Here is a 10,078-nt window from a genome sequence, read left to right as displayed (position 1 = left end):
CTTACAGCCGCCTTTCAAGGGCCACATCGACTTCAACTTCCTCATGTCTACTTCCTGTTGGTAAGGTTTCTGAATGTTACTGAAGCCTCCACAGCTGTCCTGTGGACACACAGATCAGACCTTTCTTTCAAGGGGGGTAAAGCTGTTAAAACAGCATCAGTTCACTAGTAATGCTAGACAGTAGCATTATTATTATTAGTAGTAATATTATTAGTATTATTATACCGAACATTGTTACATACAGTGTATTTGTGTTAATTTGTGTAATTTGTGTTAATTGTGTCCAGTCTTACTTTGTCCTCTTGTGGTTTAACTGGGTGTCTTCAGTCCAGGTGTGGTTGTGAATCTCTGTCCACTCTGGACACAGTCCTGTTGGACACACACACACACACACACACACACACACACACACACACACACACACACACACACACACACACACACACACACACACACACACACACACACACACACACACACACACACACACACACACACACACACACACATCAAACAGAGTAGTAATGCCTGAATACCAGCATACACTCATCAAACAGAGTAGTACTGCCTGCATTTCTTCCTTGGCCTAGTGGAAATGTGCATGCAAAGTTTCACAGCAATCGGACACTGTGTTTATGATTTGAGCCATTTTGTTCAAAACGGGCCACTCCTGAAAAAAACCGATCTTAGCCAATCAGAATCAGATTCAGCTTTAATTTGTCACATCACAGGTTTACAGAAGTAAAAAAGTGGGTGAAATTAGTTTTCGTGCATAGTTCCCATCGTATCGTTACTTCCATACAAAAAAAGAAAGGGAAGAGGGGGGGCAGGGGGAAAGGAGATCAAAAAAGAGAAAAAAACATCAGCCTCCTGGTGGCTTAATAGAACGCAGAAAAATATGGGGCAAAGGTTCAGTTCAATTTCACACCTATCCACCTATCCTCCTATCCATTAGTGACTTGCCTCACTAATACTGCCCGCCTATAAGCACTCATCCTGGGCAGAGAAGCCATGGAAAAAAGCAGATCTACAAACACACCGCATGTGGCCCATAATATGGTCACATTATGATTTATTTATGTATTTACTCTGGCAGTGAATGAGTTAAAAAAAATCATTGTCAGGTATTAATTAATTGATACTGTTAATGCACATTAAGGATATACTGTAGATTAGGGCTGTAAATGCACATTAAGGATATACTGTAGATTAGGGCTGTTAATGCACATTAAGGATATACTTTAGATTAGGGCTGTTAATGCACATTAAGGATATACTGTAGATTAGGGCTGTTAATGCACATTAAGGATATACTGTAGATTAGGGCTGTTAATGCACATTAAGGATATACTTTAGATTAGGGCTGTTAATGCACATTAAGGATACTGTAGATTAATTAATTTGTCTGCCACTGCCAGTGGTTTTACCTTTTTTTGAGTATTTTTGTCGATCCACAGAAATTTTTTTTCAGCCCGGATGTTCACGACCACGATTAATGAAACGATTATTGCATAAAAATTACAATCAAACATTGAATATATATCTAGATAGATAGATAGATACATATACATATACATATACATATACATATACATATACATATACATATATATATATATATTATTATTTATTTTTTTCGTTTTTCACAAAGAACCAGGAGATAACACAATCCAAAGATTTGGATGCACTTTTTTCACATTTTTCCTGTGTTTTACTATGTATTTTTGAGTGAAACATTCCATTTTCAAAGGCGGACAACAAATGTCAACAAGGTCGCGATGACCTCGTTGACATTTGTGAAACCACACAGTGAAACCCTCAGTGATTAGCAACTATCAGGGGATCGATTATACTGGAGATAAATATTCTGTGACTACTTGAAAATCTACGATAAATCCAAAAATCTCTGTCACTGGGCAAACACGGCCAGAAATAAGTCTGCCACTGAATGAGTTAATTACCGCCTAAGACCTGGAAATAAAACTCGCAAAATAGGCTCCTCTGAGTTCCTGTGCACAATCCAGTGCACTGTTCTCACTCTGCCACCTAGACACTCAGGCTCACCTCATCATTCTCCTCCCTGTGGCAAGCTGACTGGGTGTGGCACTGCACACCTGTTTCCATTTTCCCATCATCACCAGAGACTTCAAGAACTGGATTGTTTGTTTGGCTACCGACCACATGCTTGGACTCTGACTACTCTCATGGACTCTCCCTAAGTATAGTTTTATATTATATAATATCTACATATATACATATATATTTGTGCCACTAGTTGTATGTATATCCATGTAGATTTATATAGATATGTCTACACATGTTCATTTTTGTGTATTATTTTGGACATTAAAACGCCTCGCAAGGCATTAACCCTTTCCTGTCTCCTGAGTGGTTGCATTTGGGTTCTGAACACAACTCAGTCTTAACAGGTCCGACACCTACTGGTTAACAAGAGGTACAACTCCAACGTACACAACCTTATTATACTTAAAGATGCACTATGTAAAATGTTTGTTCTCCCATGGATTTGAACCCATGTATCTTGCACAAATCTATTATTTTCCATCAACAACATTTCAGCAAAAGTCTCAAATATATAGAGACACACGGGGACTACACATTTCACGCCCACTTTTGAGACAGCGCTGCTACTCGAGGTCCGTTAGAACGATGAACTGCAGCTGCCAATGCATTCCCTATGAGAGGATATGAAAGTTAGCCTACTTTTTAAATTATCCTGCATTAACTGAAGACGATATTGATTTAAATAAAAATATGTTTCCAAATGTATGGAGTGTCTTTGTCAACATATCTTCTTGTTTTCTTAATAGTTGATGTGTTTCACATTTAATTTGCCACTTTAACGAGTTACCCATAATGCTAACACAGCAGAGGGTAGACAGCAGACAGGCATTTCAGTGACATCACTGTCTTTACGAGCGCCGACCGACAGCGTACCCACTGTAGAGGCAGGAGAGGCGGTCGCCTGCCCAACTAAGATCTCGCCTCCCCTAAAAAAATAAATAACCCGAACATTTGTCATTGCGTGCTTAATGTCCTCAAAGTCACGCATCCAACAAGCTTTGAACTGAGCAGATTGGACCTTCTGTTCCAGAGATAATGACCAAAACCTATTGAAAACGGCCACTTTCGCCAGTTTTCTGGGTATTGAAAACCTCAAGGGATGCGTCCGTGATGCGACCACTTAAAGTCTGGATCTCCGATGCTAGCGGTTTTGACATACTGATGGAGTATATTATAGTATATTGTGGGTAGTATATCGAGATGAAAGATATGGGACATTAAAAAGGACAAATTAAACAAATGGGACAGATTATTAGAACACAAAAAAAATCGCTACAGCCTCAGTAGTTAACCAGTGAAATGACAGTATTTTACAATGCCTCTCATAGAGATTGCATTGAGAGCTGCAGTTCATCGTTCTAACGGACCCCGAGTGTCAAAAGTGGGCGTGGATTTGTAGGCCTTCCGCTTCCGGCCGTGTGTCTCTATGCTGGTAAGGAGTGGACATACAATTTAATGAAGGAGTGAACAAAGTCAGACAATAGAGCCAGCAATTAGTTAGTTTAAGCCACAATAGGACGACCCGGGGGATCTATTCATGATTTGTGTATTTTAGGCAATGTCTACAATACCAGGCGAACTGGGTGCTGACAATAGAAACATGTTCAGATTTGGTGATCCAACCTTTTGTTTTTGGGCATCATCTAAAAAGTCACTTAACTCCTGTTGAAACAAACATGTAGGATCCCCTTAAAACTTTTTTAATTGCATTTGAAGACATTTTTTTCACATGGTGCTGTACCCACCCCCACCCATAAAAATCTTTTGAAAATAGCTGATCTACAAGCTCACATTGTGTTGCATCGAGACGCATTGCTTAAATCTAAATAGAGCTGAAGTGGTCAATGTGTGTTTTGTAATAATAATCTAAATCTGAAAAGTTACTAGTAACTAAAGTTTTCAAATAGTTATAAGGTAGGGTAAGTGATATTTTATGGTTAAAACAAAAAGTATTTTGTTAAAAGGTTAAAGCACTATATTCTGATAGTGATCATTGCTATAGAGTGTTTGTTCAGTAACAGGTCTCCCCGTCTCTCCAGCTCTTTAATAAACAGAAAATACATTTTCCAGTAGGTGTCAAAATCTCAGCCAATCAGGAGAAAGTACACATTTTTAAGCTTCATCTTTATAGTGTTCCAGTTCCAATTTTGCCTGCTCATTTCTTAGTGTCATCACTTCCAATTTCACTTGTTTAATCTATATCCTGATTGAGTTCAATATCCTGATTGGATAAAATTGGAAATGAAACTGAAACTGAAACGAAAATGCATTTTCTGTTTTATTGAAAAAAAAAGATATATATATTTTTTTATAATTTCTTTTGTGGGGGCCCCCTGAGGTTGGGGGCCCGTTTCAATTGAAACGGGTGAAACGTAGGAAAGGCCGCCACTATCTATCAAACATGAATTAATTTTCTCCCCCATACCGACCCGCCAACGTAGTCGATCCTTCATGGCACCAACGTCAATTTCCGATCCATCGCGGCTGTTCATCCCCCCCCCACCCCCCAAATGAAAAAAAATAAACAGAAAAAAGGCGTGTCTGTCTATCTGTCTGTCTGTCTGTCTGTCTATCTATAAATCTATCTAAATATCTATATCTATCAAACTACCTATCTCCAGCAATGTACCGCTCAGCAACATGTTGTTCAACAAATAGCAGATCTACAAGCTCACAACAACTGTTATTGTGAGCTTGTAGATCTGCTATTTACAAATAGCGTATGTATAAAATATGTCTGAATTGGTTAGTGATTCATATATATCTGCGAAGTGTAGGATTATTATAATTATTATTGTGATTGAGTGCGCTTCCACGGCCTGGGTCTGTCTGTCTGTCTGTCTGTCTATGTATGTATCTATCTATCTATGTATCTTGTAGATCGATCTGTCTGTCTGTCTGTCTATCTCCAGCAATATATGTACCGCTTGCCTACAGCTGCCCCCCCCCCCCCCATAAATAATCCACTATCCAGTAATGACCCCAAATGTAAGCTCCCAACACGGTGATCAGCAACACCTTGTTCAACAAATAGCAGATCTACAAGCTCACAACAACGGTTAATGTGAGCTTGTAGATCTGCTATTTTCAAATAGCGTACGTATAAAATAGGTCTGAAGTGGTTAGTGTATGGTTCATAATATAATAATTTATATCTGCGAAGTGTAGGATTATTTCAATTATTATTATATTATAATTAAAGTAAGCGCATCGGTTAGTGTGATTGAGTGGCTCCCACGGCCTGGGTATGTCTGGCTGGCTGGCTGGCTGGCTGGCTGGCTGGCTGTCTGTGTATGTATCTATCTATGTATCTTGTAGATCGATCTGTCTTTCTGTCTGTCTGTCTGTCTATCTAACTATCTCCAGCAATATGTACCGCTTGCCCCCCCCCCCCGACGTCCAAGAATTTCATGCAAGAAGAGGATGTAGATCTGATTGAATCAGGGCTCAGCTCAAGTGAATCATGTGAGTGAGTTGTTTTAGCTGTCTGTCCATGGTGGAAGTGCAGATAGCCTAATTAATTTAGTTCGAAAATGCATCATTATGGATTGTGGAAGCAAACCAACTTCAGTTCACATTATTTATTTATTTTTAATTTTTTTTTTTTTTTTTTTTGGGGGGGGGGGGTGCATATGGTGGCCCCATATGCACCCCCCCCCGCAAAAATTAAATAAATAGATAGATAGGATTTATATCTATTTTTCGGAATGGCAGGGTTTACTCCAATTTTTCAAAACCCCCCCACTCCGAAAAGGAGTGGGGGGGTCTAGGAATGGGGGGGTGCACCCAGCAATGAGTACTATCAGAATATAGAGCTATTTAACACTTATTTTAACCAAAGAATAGCTCAACATTGTACTTAAGTACTGTGTACTTGAGTAAATGTACTAATAGATCTGCTATTTACAAATAGCGTATGTATAAAATATGTCTGAATTGGTTAGTGATTCATATATATCTGCGAAGTGTAGGATTATTATAATTATTATTGTGATTGAGTGCGCTTCCACGGCCTGGGTCTGTCTGTCTGTCTGTCTGTCTATGTATGTATCTATCTATCTATCTATGTATCTTGTAGATCGATCTGTCTGTCTGTCTGTCTATCTCCAGCAATACATGTACCGCTTGCCTACAGCTGCCCCCCCCCCCCCCCCCATAAATAATCCACTATCCAGTAATGACCCCAAATGTAAATGTAAATGTACTTAGTTACTTTACACCACTGAGTATATTCCTGGAGTTATGTTTCGCGTCATTTGAACTTATGGTTCATGAGAAGACTTTTTGTGTTCTTCAGAAAATTCATGCTTATGAAAAGTTTATACATTGTGCGAGTTCATGGCCACAAGGGGCCACACCCATAAGCACATTTAAAGACATTGCATTGTAAACAGTGGCGTACCCACCATAGAGGCAAGGCAGGCGGCCGCCTACCCAACTCAAATTTAGCCTCCCCTAGAAAATAAAGTAAAAGACTGACTGAAAAACAAGCAGTGAAAAACTTCACACCGAATAGTGCCCGTCGAGCCATTAGCCCGCCTCCTCGTCCATTCACGTGGGCAGGCAGCCAATCACTACTGTATACAGTCAGTAGAGCGACCCTCGTCTATAGTGATGCAAATGTATGCCTTTGTTTGGGGTACTGCCAGGAATGCCAGGTGTGGGGGTCTGGGCCATCACCTGTACTCACCTGGCATAAAAGGGGCTCTGAGAGCAGCTTTAGCCATTCATTACCAAATATAATAATTTGTGCAGGACATCATGTTCGGCTTTTCTGTAATGCTGCTTTTTTTTAGAAAAATACATAGGCCTACATTGAATATACTTGCATATTGTTTTTATTAACGTTTTTCAGTTTTGTAGTCAGTGTAGCCCGGGGGGGCGAAAAGAAATCTCGCCTGCCTTAAATGTAATTCCTGGGAACGCCACTGATTGTAAATGTGTGTTACTTTATTTTTTTTAAATATCTAAATGTGATGTTGTGGTAATGTTAAGGTTAGGCCTTATGAGATTCTTTCTACTCACAGCATTGTCCGTCTCTTCTTATTCTCTCGCTTGCTGTCCGTCTACTTTCTTTACTTCTGTCTCTCTCTTCTTTGATGTGGCGGGGAAAAACTTTCAGAAAAACCCTCATTACTGAGGAGGAAGAGGAGGAGGGGCAGAGAGAGAGAGAGATAGAGAGAGAGAGAGAGAGAGAGAGAGAGAGAGAGAGAGAAAGAAAAGAGAGAGAGAGAGAGAGAGAGAGAGAGAGAGAGAGAGAGAGAGAGAGAGAGAGAGACGTACACACACGTAAGACTAGAGCGTGTCTGGTCTTGTTACGATTCTTGTAGGAATGATGCTCAGTCACACCCCTCTCCACACACACTCCCTCTCATGTCATACAGCAGATGCTGTATGAACAGTATGGAGAAAATTCATAGTACATTTTATATCTAGAGCACATTTAAAAACAACCAGGGTTGACCAAAGTACTGCACAGCATACAAGACAAAAAACATCACATTTTGGGTAAATGAAATTAAAGGAGAGCATGGAGGTTTTAAAAGCACAAAGTAAGAATCCATGCGCTTACTCCAAGGAGACCAGGGGCGCCACCAATGTTTTCTCTAAAGCCACCGATAATTTATTTAAATGTTTTAATATATAATATGAATAACTGCCTTTTTTATACAATAATTGTTTAAAAACTGCTGTTTACAGGTTTGTTAAAAGGTTGTTTACATGTTACAGGTTTTTATAACAATTGGTTATTGTTTTAAACAAGGCAATGCACTAATTATTGTTAAGGTTATTATCTCAGAGGCAAATATTGTACTTTTACTCCACTACAATTACTTGTAAACTTTAGTTACTAGTTACTTTAAGTATATTTTGATTATTATTACAAAACATATATTAACCACTTCAGCCCTATATACATTTCGGCCATTTGAAAATAGCAGATCTACAAGCTCAGCTTCCAGGTTTGTTAAAAGGTTGTTTACATGTTACAGGTTTTTATAACAATTGGTTATTGTTTTAAACAAGGCAATGCACTAATTATTATTAAGGTTATTATGAATAACTGGGGTCACAGGGCGGTTTTATTTGAGAAATTAACAGTAATTTTGCGTCCTGCTCGGCTGCTCCCATTCCTGTCGCTCTCTCATTACTGTGTTTACTGTGTGAGCTCAGCTCCATGTGAGAGTCTGCACACGCTGGCAAGACGGCTGTTGGTTGTCTAGGCAAAAATGGTTGAATTTGGCGGAAGTACCGCCCAAGGAAATGACGTTGATGCTTTACAAATCTGTTAACATTCTCCGTGAATGAAACCAGTGTTGTGAACTTGTGATTGGTAAAAAAAAATCGTTTCCAGGGGAAACGCGTACGACGGAAGTCCTGTCCCTATAGACACTCGCTGGTTTAGGTCGTGGCCAGGCTCTTTTTTTCGCAGATGAGTGAGGCTGGGAACGAGGCTATAGTCTGCATGGGGAACTGGTGCCGTCAGCTCATTGCATCCAGCTCATTGGCTCATTTACTCATGACACGACCAATGAGAAATCACTTTCAGTGTTGCTAAGATACGACAGACAGCCCTTCCTGTCTATAGACCAATTATTTGTTTACCAACACTGAGACTGAACGCACAGGTGATTGTTTCATGCAATCAATTCCCAACATAGGGTGCGTTCGTAAATACAGCACTGAGCATACTGGCCAATACAAACTAATAGGCGAGTGCGCTCCGGTGCGCAATTTCCGAACGCACCCTCGGTGCCGGGCCTGCGCGCGCATACTGGTTGCGACGGTTGTGACGTCGTCTGTTAAGGGGTCTATAGGATAGGCTTAGGCTGCGCCCTGCCATTCAATACACACAAAAAAGCATGGATTAACGTAGCCAGCACTACCGCTCAGAACAGAAGTGTCATGTCTGAAGGAAAAACAAAAGAGAAGCCAGAAAAATATATTAATAGAACTGAGTTGGGAAAAAACAAGGGTGGCTAGAAAAAGTGTGAGAGTTTACAGTCAAATACATGATGTAATTTTAAGAAGCATGGATCACAAGAAAAGTGAGAAGAAGAAGCAGGGGGAAGCTGACAGTGTTCCTTGTTTGCCAAGCGACCACAGAGGCTAACAAGGTATGTGAAATAAGCATGTTGATTTTGTTTTTAAAACCCACTTTTACTTAGGCTTTGCAATTATGACTAGTTAAACTACGGGTTAACCAGAAGAGTGGGCACATGAGAAGGTAACCCATAGACCCATATTTCGCCGCAGGCTGAAAACTCACCTCTTCAGGAAACACTACCCTTCCTCTCTGCCTGACCTACTTGTTGTTAACTAGTTGTACGAACGCTTGTTTTCTATTGCTGTATTGTTTATTGGATTATTGGATTGTTTATTGGATCTTGTTTAGTCGATTCACTTATTTGTTTTAGCTCATGCTCATTTGATTTAGCTACTTTGTCTCATCTGTTTAAGGAAATAGGTAGCTGATATATTGCACTTTTACCTTAGCGCTAGGTATACTCTTGGTTGCTTGTTTTTGCAGATAATGCACTAAAGACTTCTGGTGATTAGTAGTTTTCGTTCCCTACCTATGTTGAATACACTTATTGTAAGTCGCTTTGGATAAAAGCGTCTGCTAAATGACTGTAATGTAATGTAATGTAATGTAACAGGATAGGTGGGCACTCGGGACATCTGGGCACCTGAATGTAAAATTGTCTATTTTATCCAAAATGTAAAAAAACTATATATATATATTATATATATAAAAATGGTCTGAAGTAAAGTGATTAGAACATGCTTAAACATTCGACAATTAAGGTCTAATATTTCTACAATTGCTACATTGCTACAAAACCTGTTTATCCCGTCATTTTGGGGCATAAATAAGAAGTTGAAGGATAAAATTAATTATGATAATGATGTACCACATCATGTATACTTTACATTACTTAAGTCCATATATCATTCAAGCGATAGACCATATATCATGCAATATATGGTT

The 10,078-nt window shown here is 39.4% G+C and overlaps 1 long non-coding RNA gene across 1 annotated transcript; it reads right to left on the bottom strand.

The window, feature by feature from the left end:
* On the bottom strand, positions 1-7,188 carry LOC308076739. The gene is made up of 3 exons (XR_013932324.1): positions 7,111-7,188; positions 294-369; positions 1-99 (listed from the first exon to the last, which is right to left on the bottom strand). It is a non-coding gene; the product is annotated as an uncharacterized lncRNA (long non-coding RNA).
* Between the last annotated feature and the right edge of the window lie 2,890 nt (positions 7,189-10,078).

The sequence above is a fragment of the Gymnoscopelus braueri genome (genome assembly GCF_963280865.1).
Source record: "Gymnoscopelus braueri genome assembly, chromosome: 21".
NCBI classification, from domain to species: Eukaryota; Metazoa; Chordata; class Actinopteri; order Myctophiformes; family Myctophidae; genus Gymnoscopelus; species Gymnoscopelus braueri.
This window is presented reverse-complemented; position numbering and strand designations above follow the sequence as displayed.